The sequence below is a fragment of the Pomacea canaliculata genome, linkage group LG12 (assembly GCF_003073045.1).
Source record: "Pomacea canaliculata isolate SZHN2017 linkage group LG12, ASM307304v1, whole genome shotgun sequence".
In the NCBI taxonomy this organism is placed as follows: Eukaryota; Metazoa; Mollusca; class Gastropoda; order Architaenioglossa; family Ampullariidae; genus Pomacea; species Pomacea canaliculata.
Genome location: NC_037601.1, coordinates 23,162,184 through 23,177,590, shown reverse-complemented (window position 1 = coordinate 23,177,590; position 15,407 = coordinate 23,162,184).

Genomic DNA, 15,407 nt, shown 5'->3' with positions numbered 1-15,407 from the left:
TGAAGGATGAACTCATTGCTACAGACTATAGACTACAGACTACAGACTATAGACTATAGACTACAGACTATAGTCTACAGACTACAGACTATAGACTATAAACTATAGACTACAGACTTTAGACTACAGACTATAGACTACAGACCACAGACTACAGACCACAAACTACAAACTATAGACTACAGACTATAGACCACAAACTACAGACTACAGACTATAGACCACAGACTACAGACTATAGACTACAGACTACAGACTACAGACTACAAACTATAAACTACAGACTACAGACTGCAGACCACAGACTATAGACTACAAACTACAAACTATAGACTACAGTACAGCGCTTTGTGAAACTCATTTCTCGAGAAGCCAAGTTCCCCGAGGGCCGAGAGGAGTGCAGCTGGTGGTTTATATTTTAATGAAGCGGTGCAGGGAGTGCCTACACGTCCCCCTCACACGTGCAGTAGCAGCAGCAGCAGCAGCAGCAGCAGCAGGCACAGCTACAGCAGAGGACGGATAGTTACCTGCAGCACGCGCCTACACAATTACCCGTAATTACAGAGCGCGCGCGCTTGCCGTTGTCAGTCTGCTCGCACGTGCGCACGTGTGCACCGGAGGCTGAGAGAAACCCGCCAAGTGCCTGTTACAGGTGTGTCACATCAGCTCAGTTCACCTGCCAAGATGCCAAGGTGTGCACCATGTCGTGAAGCTCACCCTCCCTCTCTGACAGCGAGTCATCATAAAGATCTTCACTTCCGGCGCGTGATGAGGTGTAGCCTGCGCTTCCTGCAGCGCGTGATGATGGCGGGACGATGAAACCTTTTCCAGCCACACCAGGTAAACTCGGGTAAACAAGGACAGACTGTTTGCCAAACAGCCTTTATTTGCAAGCAAACAATAAATAAATAAGAATAATGCCCAGGTAGGCAACATTCGATGTCAATAGACCGTGTCACGTGACCACACTGGAGGTCGTAGGTCGTACCCTGACTGGAGGGTTTGTCATGTCAACAGACACCGCCATCCTCACTGCTGCTTCCTGTGCTGGCACTTGGCTTACAGCCAGCAGCAAGCCCTCCAGCAGCCTGCAGTCTCCCCCTCCCTTACCGACCCCCGACCCCCAGTAGGATGCTGGGAGAATCCGAAAGATTGGTAAAATCTATGACACGAGGTCTGCAGACCCACCTGACGGCCACCGCAACAAGGACACAGGTAACCCGCCGTCTGCACCCTGGAGGACAGAGTTCATACTCAATATGAGGACCTTCTTTGTGTCTTCTGTGTTTGTTCTTTGTTGTCTGCAGCTGTGTTTCCTTCCGTCATTCCTATTCTGTCTTCTACTTGTTTTAAGTGATGAGAACATGCTCCTTGGTGAGCGTGATTCGCGATATGTAAAATCCTCCTCCTCCTCCTCCTCCTCCTCCTCATCATCATCATCATCATCATCAGATCCCCACGAAAGCATTATTCAAGCTGCACAAAGGGCCTTCTAACAAAGCAACACCACCAAAACATCATCAAATATAACAACAACACCAAAACATCATCAAAAAGCTGCAGTCAGGTAGGAGAAGCCTCGTAAACAAACCCTCGCTACAAAAATCCTACTAACAAAAGCCGCAGGAAGAATATGGCAAGGCGAGCTGTTTGGAATGACATCATTATCTGAGAGCCAGGTATCATCACGGGTGCACCGGGTGTCGGGAGGCGGGAGGCGGGTACACCTTCCCGTGCAGCAGCTTCCAGGTCAGGGTACTGACGTCAGCACAGCTGCCTGCAGACACGGGGCTCTGCAAGGGATCACAGACCAGCTGCCAGCCCCCCCCGCCCCCAGCCCCCTCCATCAACCCTCCTGTACCCGCCGTGCACTTTGGCAGTACTTCAGGACTGGGCTTGTGCAATCTGTGGGTGGGTGCCTGCAGCCCACTGGCCCCAGCAGGAGGCCGATACCATCGCACCAACAGCAAGTCTGTGACAGCAACAGCTCCTTCCTCCGTTATCTCACCATCGCTCTAACCTCCCACTCCAGTCGTTATTTTACTCTCCTACTCACTCCATCTCTGCACACAACAAATCAAACACAGCCAAACACAGCAAAACAACAGCAAAACACAGCAAAACAAAGCAACGACCGCGAAGCCGTTAGCCGAGACACTGACGTCACTGGCGCCACCCTCCAGACACAAACGTGTCTCAGCCTCGTTGTGCCAGCTGTCATCCTCGTCACAACAACGACCAACCGCCATCCCATGACGTCAGAGGGAGTCACACCAAAGCCGTTAAACCGGAGGTTTGTTACAGAACTTATTACATCAGGGTGAGCACAGACGTGAGAGAACAGAGGCCGACAGGAGGGTGCAGGGGTGCGGTGCCAGGAGAGGGGGGAGCCTGCACTGACCCCGCTACCAACTCACGTGCAGCTGTTTTGTCCGCGAAATACCTTTCTCGTAGCTTCTGTCATCAAACCTAGCCTCGCACGCATTTTCTAGAACAAAAGCAGTGAACGGACTGATATTCCAACATAAAATACAGTTTTAGCAAGAGACAGAGGTGAAGATTGTTTCAACATCCAGCATCTGGTGAAGGGACTGTCGTCTGCTGCTTGCGGCCTCCTTGGTACTTCAGGTCACTACATTATTTCTGTAGACGGACAGAAGCATTTTATTTTGTTGATGAGTAGACCTTCAGCAGTTCAGTGATCACAGGTATCCTGCTCTGTCTCTACTCAGGTAAGAAGAATACAGATGGAGCAGTAAGCCTTTGACTGCTGCTTCCCTCCATCACACGGAGGACAGAATATGGAGGACACTGAGGTGATGGATGAATACAAGTCACACCGCAATCAAGATTGTCAAGGAAGTGCAAATGTTTGTTCTCGTCTCATGGACTATTATCTGACCTGGCTGTCTGAGTGTGAGTGGCTCACCGTACCTACATGTCCTAGTAAGGCCATGGCACCCGCCACTCACCCCCTCCCCTGTGCAACACGTGGTTGTCGGACTTGCATTGTCTTCCCCTGACGCTGGTTGCGTTGTTCCGTCACTGATGGTGTTGTAAAGGTGAAGTGAGGCTGACGGAGGCCTAACATCAACACACCTCGCTGGAAAAACAGCCGCGGAACGTGCTCACCATCACCTGCCTGCGTCCTCACACGTGCAAATAGCACCTCCACCACCCGCCACCCACAACAACTGCTCCCCACCCGGTCCACCCGCTGCTGGCAGTGAGAAGCCTGGCCCAGGCAGGTCCAGGAGAGCTTCAAGCTGCTGTCAGTAAAAGACAAGTGCCAGTGAAGGGGGGGGGGGACCAGGGAGTCAGTGCCTGGGGTCGGGGTCATCAAGGCAGAGTCAGTCCTGTCCACAGGCCAGTGGGTAGCTCAAGGGGTGTGTTGTATCCCAAGATGTACACACAAGGGTGTGTTGTATCGCAGGATGTACACACAAGGGTGTGTTGTTTCCCAAGATGTACACACAAGGGGTGTGCTGCATCCCAAGATGTAAGCAAGGTCCAGACTCCGAGGACGATACTCCAAGTACAGTTGTCTTTGCTGATAGCTGTGCACCCCGGGTAAAGCAACACCCGGCGGGCTGTGGACACAGGAACCAAGACGCTTGTCCCCGAGCTCTCCATGTTGCCCCCGGTTGTAACTACTGCCCCCGCTCACCCAGCAGAAACGGGTATCATAGATCATAGATATTTCTTATGTCAACTTGCAGGTGTTGACAGTTGTATGTTTCTAATGTTGGGAGACTTTTGATGTCAACAAGGCTGTTAGCACTGACGAGCAAAGGCGCGTGAAGAACATGGTCTTGTAAATTACAGCTTTATGATTATTATGATTATTATTATTATTATTATTATTATTATTATTATTATTATTATTATTAGCCAAGCCCTGCTACACAGCCTGTCATACAGAGCACGGGAGGGAAGTCACAGAGTGCCGATGGCTGTGAGTTTTACACCCTCGCTGGTGTCGTCGCTCTGTGCAACACTTTCTCGCTCTGGTATGAGTGGCCTTAAACACGTGACTGATTGGGTCATGTGACCGCTGTTTAATTGTGTCTTGTGTGAACGACAGGTATGTGATGTTCATATCTTCACTGCCCTCCCTGCAACCCCAGTTTTCACATTTGTTATCTTTATTTCAACGAATGATTGGAAACAGGAAATGGCGTTGAGGTCTGTGAATACAGTGTGAATAAACTGTTGACATGATGAGGTGTGAGTGAACTTTACCACACATGCCTTCACCCTCGCGCATGACACCCTGACACTGGGGCACCCAGGGTGGCGATACCCTGACACCCGCACAGCTTATCAAGGAGATGCAGCAGATGATTGCGGTGAGGTGAGGTGAGGTGAGGTGAGGTGTTTGTGGTGCCATGCAGTGCGCTGGGTAAACACACACACAGCCAGCACACCACAACCTTTGATGAAGTCTTGGGAGGGCAAACCTTTGCTGCCAGGTCACATGCTAGCTACTGATAGGGACGCGCGCACGCACGCACTGACGCTGGCATAATGCTAGAGAGAGAACACCCGAGCTCCATGTTGAGAGCCGAATGTTTGCCTGTGAGATGCTGTCGACTACTCACGGTGAGAACCCGGAGTCAACACCGGAACCGAGGTCCAGGTGAGGTGCTGTCCGTCAGAAAATAAGATTTTGCCGGGCGCCAGTGAGTTGGCGAGTGTGTTTTGTGTGAAGAATGCACACAGTGCAGCGATACAAACAGCTGGGCTAAAAATAGAAATCTGTTAACGCCGGGTAGCGATGCCAGCCAACGGCAAGACCGTCTTCAAAATGCAAGGAGAAAAAAACAGGGCGAAATGCAGCCAGAGAAAGGTAAACAACAGCAACACACACACACACACACACACACACGCACGCACACACACACACACGCACGTTTAAATGCACGCACGCACGCGCGCTCAGACACGCACTCACCTTTCACCTCATCTCACTGGGGACGGACAGTGAAAGCAGTATTTAGTTTCTCGATGACACTCAAGATTTCACAACAAACACTTCACAAGCTGCACTTACCCCACACACCTGCCTGCATTCTGCAAACTTTACTCGAAAAGCAGCGGCGACCGTTGTGCCACAGGTGAACAGTCGGACACCTTCTGTCTCTCCTCCTGAGATGAGGGTGTGGCTGTGGGATCGCGGCCTTCATTAGCTCCTCACTGACTAGTCACTCATTAGTGTGGACACTTGGGGACACACCTGACACACCTGTCACACCTGTCACCCTGTTCACACAGTCTTGTGTCCCCTCCACCCGATACTACACCGCAGTGTGAACACCTCTACCTCCTCCACCCCAGTTTAGCAGGGCGCAGGTGAATGCTCGCAGGGAAGCTTCTGGCAAAGTGTTTCTGTGAGAGAAGACCGCCGCAGTGGAAGTGTTTTTACCTGCACACTGTCTGTGGTGCGGTGCAGGACATAAATCACCATCTTGAGCCGCAGCCAAGCTCACCTGCTGCTGCACGCCCCGCACACCCCTGTGTCTTAGCTCGGGCAACTAAAACATCACAAACAAGGATTGAAGGGAGAAGGAATGAAAGAGTAACTAAATCCTGTGATGCAGATTCTGACATCTGAACTTTCCGATAGAGTTCAGGTCCCGAACCAAGGTGTAAAGGTGTAAACTCTTCGTGTTATTGAAATTATTTCATCCTCCCCAGGTGACAAACGATGAAAGTGTCATTTGGAGCAGCCTCCAGTCACTGCAATGTGGTCAAAGTGAGGCTGCAGGATACATTCCTGTAAACACAACAGCTAGCTACAAGACTTACAGCTATATTCTCAAGAAAGGATGTAAACTCCAAGGATACCCGGCTTTCTAAATTTACCCAAAGCTTAAAACCTCATCACGAGTACAGGCGGGAGGGGAAGGTGGTCTGATAAACATCGGCATCCTTTGCCTCTCAGCCTCTCAGGAGGCTGGCACCAGGCCCTCCTCATCCGTGTACTGAGGTGTTGGCCTCAACTTTTACACGCAACTTCTGTTGGGGATCTCTGAGATGACAGTTGAATGGTGTCAGTGTTTGCTGGGGATCTCTGAGATGACAGTTGAATGGTGTCAGTGTTTGTTGGGGATCTCTGAGATGACATTTAAATTGTATTGGCATTTGTTTGGGATCTCGCATGTTTGGAGTAACTGTGAAGTGAGCACAATGCCGACTACAGTATCTCCTTGTCTCCTTGGCTCGGGTTTGATGAAACTGATGGACATTAGAATCAACTGCAACGATTTGCCAAATATTCATACTTGCCTTGCTGTCACAGGCCTAAACCCTGATGGCTTCCTACACAAGGATGGTAGACACACACTGAGGAAGGACACAAGCATAATACACCACGTGACAGACCACCCCATCACTCTCTTCTTCCTTCGTTACTTGGTTAGTTCGTTTTCCCCCTTCCTTTTTTCATTGGAGGGACATTGCGGCCAACGAGGCCGACCCCGCACAGCAGAGGTTCACACGGCTACAGGCGGGGGGAGTGTTCACACCACTAGGGAGGTACTGTTACGGGTGGGGAAAGGATCACAGCAAACGGGTAGGTCTGTCACTGCAGTGCACAGGTCTGTTGCACCCCTTTACCTTGCACAGCTGCCAGGCCAGCCACACCACCATGTTGCCCGCCACGACACTCAGGGCCTTGAGGACCACACTGGCCTTGTCGCCCTCCCAGTCCTCGCCCATTGTCTGCAGTCGTCCTCCGGCACTCACGTGACACCAGACACCACGAATTTCAGACTAAATGCTTGTCCACTTCAGTTGTTCAGTCCTGCTGCACTCAGACACTAGCACTGTGAACAGTGTTCACATGGCGCAGCTCACACTTTTCACGAAAATGCTGCAAGGCCTCTACAACGGTTTGCTGTTCACACAGACAATCGCTGGTCCCTGGCTGTGCACCTTATCCGCCTGGGTGTATCCCCACTCAGTACGGTGAGAGTACCGCCAGAGTGGCCGAGTGACCACAAGACATCGGCCCACGGTCACAGTGTATGTTGCCATACTCCAGACTCCTACCAATCACAGTGCACAGCTACGCTAGCTTATGTCCAATGTGGCGACTCGCTTTGTGGCCTTTTGCCATTCAGTCGATGCTGCATAGACCTTGTCATTTTTGTTTGACATAGTCGTATTCATGTTTTACTGTAATTTTGTGCAGGTGGAGACGTGGTAAACACGAATTTTCTAAATAAAAATTCATCGATACTTAAACGTTGAAGTCGAACTTCCGGTTGCACATTCACGATATCGGGATTTCATGTTTATATTTCTCCTCTCTCTTGTCATAGGAATTCGCTATTATAGGCATCATATATATAATAAGTAGAGAAAATAGATCTTAATAAAATAATAAAATCACGTCTACCATCCCCCCCCCAAAAAAAAAAAAACAACAACAACCAAAACAAATGCAGGGTTCATAACAATATAACGTCGTCTGCTGTAAACTGAGGCAGCGAACGATATATATATATCAGCTTAAATGCTCTTTCAAAGGACCTTTCGAAACGTGTTTAATCATAAGTGCAATTATTTTCTCCGTCAGCTGTAATTCAATAGTATACATAAATTAAGAAAATAGATCTGAATGAAATTACTTAAATACTTGGGTCAGTAACTATATGGAATAAAAAATGCGTGGGTCACACAGAAATAGTACGGAATAATTACTTCAGGCGTTTTCTTATGTTATTTATTGAGTCCTATTGGGATTATCTTATTTTAACGCAATTTTTTAAATATCAGCTTGAATTCACTAGCAATTGATACTAGGGATTGTTCGATTGCCTGTACCCCCCCCCCACCCCCAACCTCCCAAGTATAGGAAATACTGTAAATGCTTTGAATGTCTTCTAATAACATTAACACACTATCAGTTCACCAATTTTCTCACACAGTTAAAACTTTAAATACTACATGATTTACATTTTTAAAATATGTGATAAATATGGGCATGAATTTTAATCTTGGAAAATTTCCTGCACTCTGTTATCTATTCAGTTTGGTGAGTAGATGCAGTAATTGTTTTGTCACGTCTATCCATATTTTAGGAGAGAGGCATATGCTGCTTATATTATTACTATATATATATATGTCTTATTCGTTTAAAATACAGTGATGCTTCGGCACTCCACAACAATTGTCACCGTAGGGATGGTCATATCCGATTGCCTAGCACCCAGGCCCCACCCAACACCCACACTCAGAAATAATATAAATGCATTGAATATGTTTTGGCTACAATAGCATAGCTGTCGCATTTCTCATAACAATGTATAGTGTGGCCTATATACAAGACAGATCTATTAAATGTTTTCTTCAAACATGCAATTTGATCCCTACAGTATTATAAATATAAAACTGAATACTTTTTTTTCTATCGTTTACTATTTTTGCAATATCATCTGCCTTAATAGCTTTGTTTTAGTGCTATTGATATTGTCGATAGCCATACTAATGGCTATTTTTTAAGAACATGTATATAATTCTTATACTTTTCACTGTTCCTTTTTATTTAACAGTTATTCTTACTGTTTTCCTATTTTTCACATTTAACACTTAATAATGTTTTGTAGTCCATATATAATGACTATATGTATATGTGTTGTTTGTATGTATATATATAATTTTCAAAAAGCACAATATCATGAACACCAGGGAATATGCTTATTGCTTTAAATCAATGCACACAAAGGGATGCTTTTTAAGCACCATAGTTAAGCATGGTTGAGTGCCAAGCAAGTGGTTGAGCACCAAAACAGAATTTTATCATAGGTATTTATCAAGGACCAAAATATTTTATTTCTGAGCAGTTAAAGTGCTGAGATACCACTGCATTGTCTTTCTGAGTATGGTTGGCAAACCTGATAAGGTGAAGTTTGTGTTTGGCGGAAACTCTTAGTTCATGTTGATACTAACAGCAACAAAGGAAGACTGGGGGACTAATTTTCTGAAGCAAAAGGATTTTCACATCATCTGCATTCTATTGTCTGCTCAATTTTGTGATTGGATCCAGCTGCTTTCTGTCACTCTCACTGAGATCTACAGCATATTCTAAGAGTCTGTAGACATTCTAAATATATATTTTTCATTTGCGAAATGCTGTTCGTAATGTAGTTTGCAAAGTATTTTATAAGCACTTATCAGACCAAATGAAAAATTGGACAACTACAGCTATTTCGATGATTTTTCATTGAATTGTAGGGTCAACAGTTATTGGTTAGAGGTACTTTTTTCAGTTGGCAGATTTGTCTCTGCAATCAACAATGTGTAGAAGTAGAAGAAAAAGGATAATTCATTATGGTACTATTGGTGTTATCAAAGACAATGGAAAGTTGGATAAGATTCAAGTGTGATTTACCTAAAAGAGTTCTGGAACCTCAAAGCTCTTTTCATTCTTCAGAACAAAATAAACTCATAATCATTCAGCAGGAGGAGCATGAACCCATTAAAAATTAAAATATAACATATGACTGTTTAAACCACGAGATAATTTCCAATAGTATCTTCAATGCCATAGGAACTGATTTTCAAATCAGTTCACATCTACAGGCTGTCTTCTTCTCATTTATTCTCTCTCTGGCTTTGCATTCTTCTAACCAGACTTCTGTCAATATATATTTGCTAGAATCCTAAACTGACTGCCTTCAGCTTCACCTATTGAAACTTATCTTTTCTCCTCCCATGTGTGTGTGTGTTTAGGTATGTGGGGGCATGTGTTTATGAGTTTCTATAAGTGTGCATCATGAATGCATGCATGTAACAAGAAATGGTACTTTATTGATACCGTTATTATTATTCTATCAAGATTGCAATTTAAGCTTTTATTTGCACATATATTTATGGAGGAAACCTAAACGGTCTGTCATCTCAATGGATACCAACTTTGGACATACACAAAATGTGGACTAGGGCTGCAGTATGCAAGGTTCAGTGTGTTTAATACAAATGACAGTTTCAGGGACTTCATCAATAATCACTGCCAAGCAATACCAAAATCTGTCACCAAATCATCACTGAGTAGGTTAATTTAGTGTAGTACATTGCCGTAGACAAATAAACTGACATTGATTTGTATGTTATTGGTATTGTCTGTGACACAGTATTTTCTTCATGGGGTTAGCTGTATGAAAATAATTATACTGAAATTAAATGATGATAATTATTATTTCCTATTCTAGCTGCTTTTTTATTTGGAGAAGACAGATGAAAGTACTGAATGGTTACATCACACATATATATATCTCTTAAGGTGTGATAAAATATGTTGCAACAGAGCTGTAGGCAAGCCTTGTATAAGTATATTTAGCCTTGTTTTTGTATTTTCAACCGAAGTATCCAGAACTGACTGGGCACAAAATATTTTCCTTGAGCTAAGAAATGCATATAATGATCTATTGCTGTGATGATTTGGAATGCTGTATGTGTTCTGTCTTTCTATGGCTGGTATAAGTATAGTTGTTATGTTTGTTCAATCTATTTAGAATCAAATGAATGCACTATTGTAAGGTAATATAAGATATGTCATTTAAAAGATTATGTTGATTTCAATATCGGGGATTTAATAAAAACAAAGCAATACCATGAAAACCAAAATTTGAATGTCTTCCTGTGATGGGAATGTATTCTTTGGGTTGGAGATTGCTTGCGGGCGCTTAAATCTGTTCTCTGGCATAGCACTCCATTACTGTAAGCGCGACAATGTACTTTTATTTGTACATCACACAGCGTGTTGTTACAGTTTGTAGTAGTACATGTGTATGCCTGTCCTAATGGTGTGTGTACAACCCCCATCCTGCACTGCCTGTCATGACCTTGGTATGTAACAATAGGCCAAGCAGGTCAAGGTTGGCTGTTACGTGCGCAGAAGGCGAGTGAAAGGACAGCTTTGGGAGTCTACTGTCTACAGTCTACAACAATAAAGCAAGCCCTAACCTAAGTACACCAACAGAGTGTTACATTGCAGTTTGTTCTGCTATATAGCTCGTGTTACATGTTGCAGTTTATACTGTAAGGTGACCAGACGTTTCGGGGGCGAAAGCGGGACACGTGCAGATGATGGTGTCGTCACCGTCAAAGAACGCCGAAAAAAAGTGTAAGGGAGGGGGGGCGCTGTGGGGGGCCTTTCCTCTGACTTTTCCGGAAGCGAATCAGCGTACGGTATTCGGATTTGTAAAGACAAGCGGGACATTTGATGGACTTGCCAGAAAGCCAGAAAGCGGGACATTAATTGGGCTAATTAATTGGCATTAATTGACATTAATTGGCCCGATGAGCAGGCGAGACACTAGGACAAAAGCGGGACTGTCCCGCCTAATGCGGGACGTCTGGTCACCTTATACTGTCACAGCTCGTTGCATCATTCTTACCTATCTATCGCTTGCCTAATATAAACAAGTTTTTGACCGTCGTACACGTGCTGGATAGGTGCAACGGCTAACATTACATTTAAATTTGTCATGAGGGCTGACGTTTTATGACACGTGCATTTTGTTCCGATTTATACGTCGAATTGTCACAACAAATATGTAAGACACGCACGAAGCCTCCTATTCACATCATGATCAATCTCGTCTATCGCTTGCCTGATGGCAGCTCATGGCAAGTGGTGCTGGATATATATGCCACTGCTAAGAAGCTTAAGCCTCGCCACTTAATTAGGTTTGTGTTAAGTGGCAGTGATCGCGAGCAAAGTTCTGTCAGTGTGGCCAGTCCATTCTTGTACATTCGTCAGCACGTTATTCCTCTTTTTTCATGCATAATCGTCGACTGTATTCGAAAATACCTTGAAGGAAGATAAACTCGTCAGTATTGTTATGGATTACATGTTCAAACCACACTATAGTCGCTCCACTGCTGTCAGAAAAAAATAGTTAGCCCACAGTGATACGTGAGCTCCAGTTAAAACCGTAATGGATGTAACAAAGTATCATGTAAGACACAGTCTAGTGCCTCACAAAGTCACCATCATGCACGTATGCACACAACGCATAGGTGGATGAAATCAGGACTATGAGAAAAAAAGTATCAGAACAGGTCCATGAGAGTTAAGGTCCGGAGACGGATGGTCGCGCGACAATGATCTTTAGCTTTGCAGTCTATTTTTTAACATTTAATTTATTCATCCCTTCACTGGTATCAAATGGCGCCCTGTCAAGCTTCTCCTCCAGAACAGGTTGTCGAGGGAGGGTGGACATATGGATATAGATGCATCGACTCACCAGGCTCATTTCTGAGGTCTGCCTTGATCAGCTGCATGTCAGTTTTGCATGGTATGGCAAGTCTGTTATACCCAGCCAGTATTTTTCTGTCTACCCTACCCGATCAGTTTTGACCACCGTCCATGGTACCCTGACGGACGATATCAAAGTGTGACGTCGTACCGGTAACACCGCCGAACCAGACCGGTTGACATCGCTTTGTTGTGCTGAGAAAAGATTATTGGGTTACCACGAAAAGTGTTGAAAATGAGGCACGCGTCTTAGTCTCATGTTGCATAATGACTATTCAAACCAAGCTATCTGCACACTTACAACGGTGCTTTACTTGTTTTCAAGACCCTAACTGCAAACCAGGCCTAGTGGTCCATCTTGGTGGCAACCACAATTAGGATAGTCTTATATGTTGGTCTTATGCTCAATTGATGACAGGACGTCTGTCAGGACTGGTTCTCTTAATCATCAACATCATCATTCGATTTATTGGAACTTGCCCAACTTGGAGCAAGCAAGCCCACTCGTAGGAGACCTACCAGTTCCTCTCGTCGGGTATACAATGAGACGTATCAGCGGCGAAGTCTCCCAACGCTTCCGATCCCGTGGGTGGACATCAAAATTAACTCATTCGCTGTCGCCAAGCGATTCTTTGGTTTTTCTCGACGATGACTGCCATCTGCATACATTGTACGAGCGTCTTTGGCAATGTCATGCCAAGAATCAACCATGTCAGCTTCCATCATTTGATGGTGGTGAAAAGTGGTTTGTGGTGACTGCGCAACGGACTAATTCATTTGTTGTGTTCTCTGTCGGAGATTCGGAGGAGTCCCCTAAAGCACTTTATTTTGAACGCCTGGATCCGTCGCACGGACTCGATGAGAAATGTGCACGCCATGCATCGCAATAGAGACAACTAGGGACTTTCATAGCTTAAATACGGTGCCAAAGCTGATCTCTGCTGCCTTTAAACTGGTGAGCCTGGCCATCGTTACTCCGATCATGAGCCGAATGCCCGGCGCACAGCTATCATCACTGGAATTAATCGCGTCTAGGTCTGAGCCTTCTTTAGCTAAACTCCGTTCATGTGGATCTTCACTCTATACTACCAGACCCAGTGGTGTTCACCATGACTTTGCTCTTGTCCGTGCTGCTTTGCTTCTTATAAGCGTTCGCGGTGGTAGTGAGCTTGTAGGTCAGATCCTGTAATTTGGTGTTGTTACCGGACATCAGACCGATCTCGTCGCAAAGCATTGGTTAAGTAGCGGGCTCCCTCCGATGGACACAAAGATGTGGTGGTCCTGAAGTGCATCATGCAGGAAAGACCTAACTCAGTGTTAGGAGTACCGCACTCCTGGAGCCGTCGTACAGCGCTTAATATCACTGCTAAATAAGTGGAAACTGCACAACTTGGAAGATGCGCCTCGATTGCAGAAAAAAAAGACTGTGCGAGAAAGAGAGTGCACACGAAAAAAACATATAGGAAGAAAGAATTTTACAGTGCACCAATGCACTTGCCATAAGCGGGTGCCCTACATACCCCTATACATAGAAGAAAGTCAGAGGGAATTAGCAATGTCTCATATGAGTTTGTGCTTGTAAAAATAAGCGCACTTAGATGTGTCTTAGCATCTAGTTATAGTGAAATTTGACCTTAGGGATAGGATGGTAAGTGCATTAAGTCAAATAAGAAAACACACAAAGTCTTGAAATTACATATGATAAATATATATAGTTTCTTATTTCACTAGAATTAAAAAAGTCTCTTTAGTATGAAATCCCACTGACTCTCATCTCAGAATTGTGTATATTAATGATTCCACAGGACATTTGCTGCCTTTCACTTTTGCTTTTATTGTTTGGACCGCCTTTGGAAAAAACTGACTTTTAATTTTATTGTTCGTAGGGTGTTTCATATATATATATATAACTTACTATAGGTACTATCTATAATACACTAGGGTACTAGGATGGCCTTGATGGTAGAAGCAGGCCTTGAGCTTTCCAATTTAGCTAAGTCTAACAGAAAAGAGTTTTGTTCTTCTTCGGTGCAGCTAAAGGATGGTCACTCCTGGAAAAATGTCCAATACCCAAAGCTCTGACATTACCACAGTGAATACAGAGTTATGTTAATCTGTGCGATTTCACCTTCATTATTACTGTTGAATATCTTAAGAAAAGTTCTGATAAACTGGATATTGTTTGGTACAAATGCCTTCATAATAATATTATGCATCTATGCATAATATTTTATCCATGGCAGTTTTCAGTGTAACCAGATAAGGCAGTTTTCCTGTCTAAAAACAAGTGAAAACATGTTCACGTAGCTGCATGACTCAGATAAGTTACAAGAATTGCCTCAAAATACATTTCTTCTTAAAGTTACTCGCTTATTACTAATAGAAGCAATGATATATCTTTGGAAAAACGGGTTTTATCAACTGTAAATGTCCTTTTTTCATTGTTGGGGGCGAGTATCACAGTTGCCCATTGTTTTTGCCACCTTAATAGAGCATAAAAGTGCAAACATCCAGTGAAAAGTGTGCAAACAGCTTGAATTTCTTGCAGTCCATACTGTGATATTGTAACACATTTATATTATTCATGCTTTGACTATTTATGACAGCATCGGTGCATGTACAAAAACTCATAAATACTACTTTTCTAAGGAAGGAAATTAGCATCAATTAGAAAAGTATGGTCTAGGTCAGTGGTTCTCAAAGTATTTCGCACCGCGGACCACTTTACTTAAGTAAAAAATATGGCGGACCACCAAGGCCTAAAAATCACTCTGTACTATGAATTTCAAATTTAAATTGCCACATTTGTTTCATTTTAATTCAAAACTAAATGTCCTTTTGTAAAAGTAGTATAGTAATAAATGGACATAAAACTACGTTCCTCGTTATTTGTAATTAAAATGTTAATGCGAGCAATGCATCACTTTAAACATCACTTTGCTGACATACGACGACTGTCAGCCGCAGACCACCTGACTTATGCCCGCGGACCATTAGTGGTCCGCAGACCACACTTTGAGAACCACTGGTCTAGGTAATTACTTCTTTTTTTCTCAGTGTTCTTTTACACAAAGAAATGTATTGAAACATATCACAATGTATTTTTGTGAACACATAATAAAAGAACCACATTGCAAAT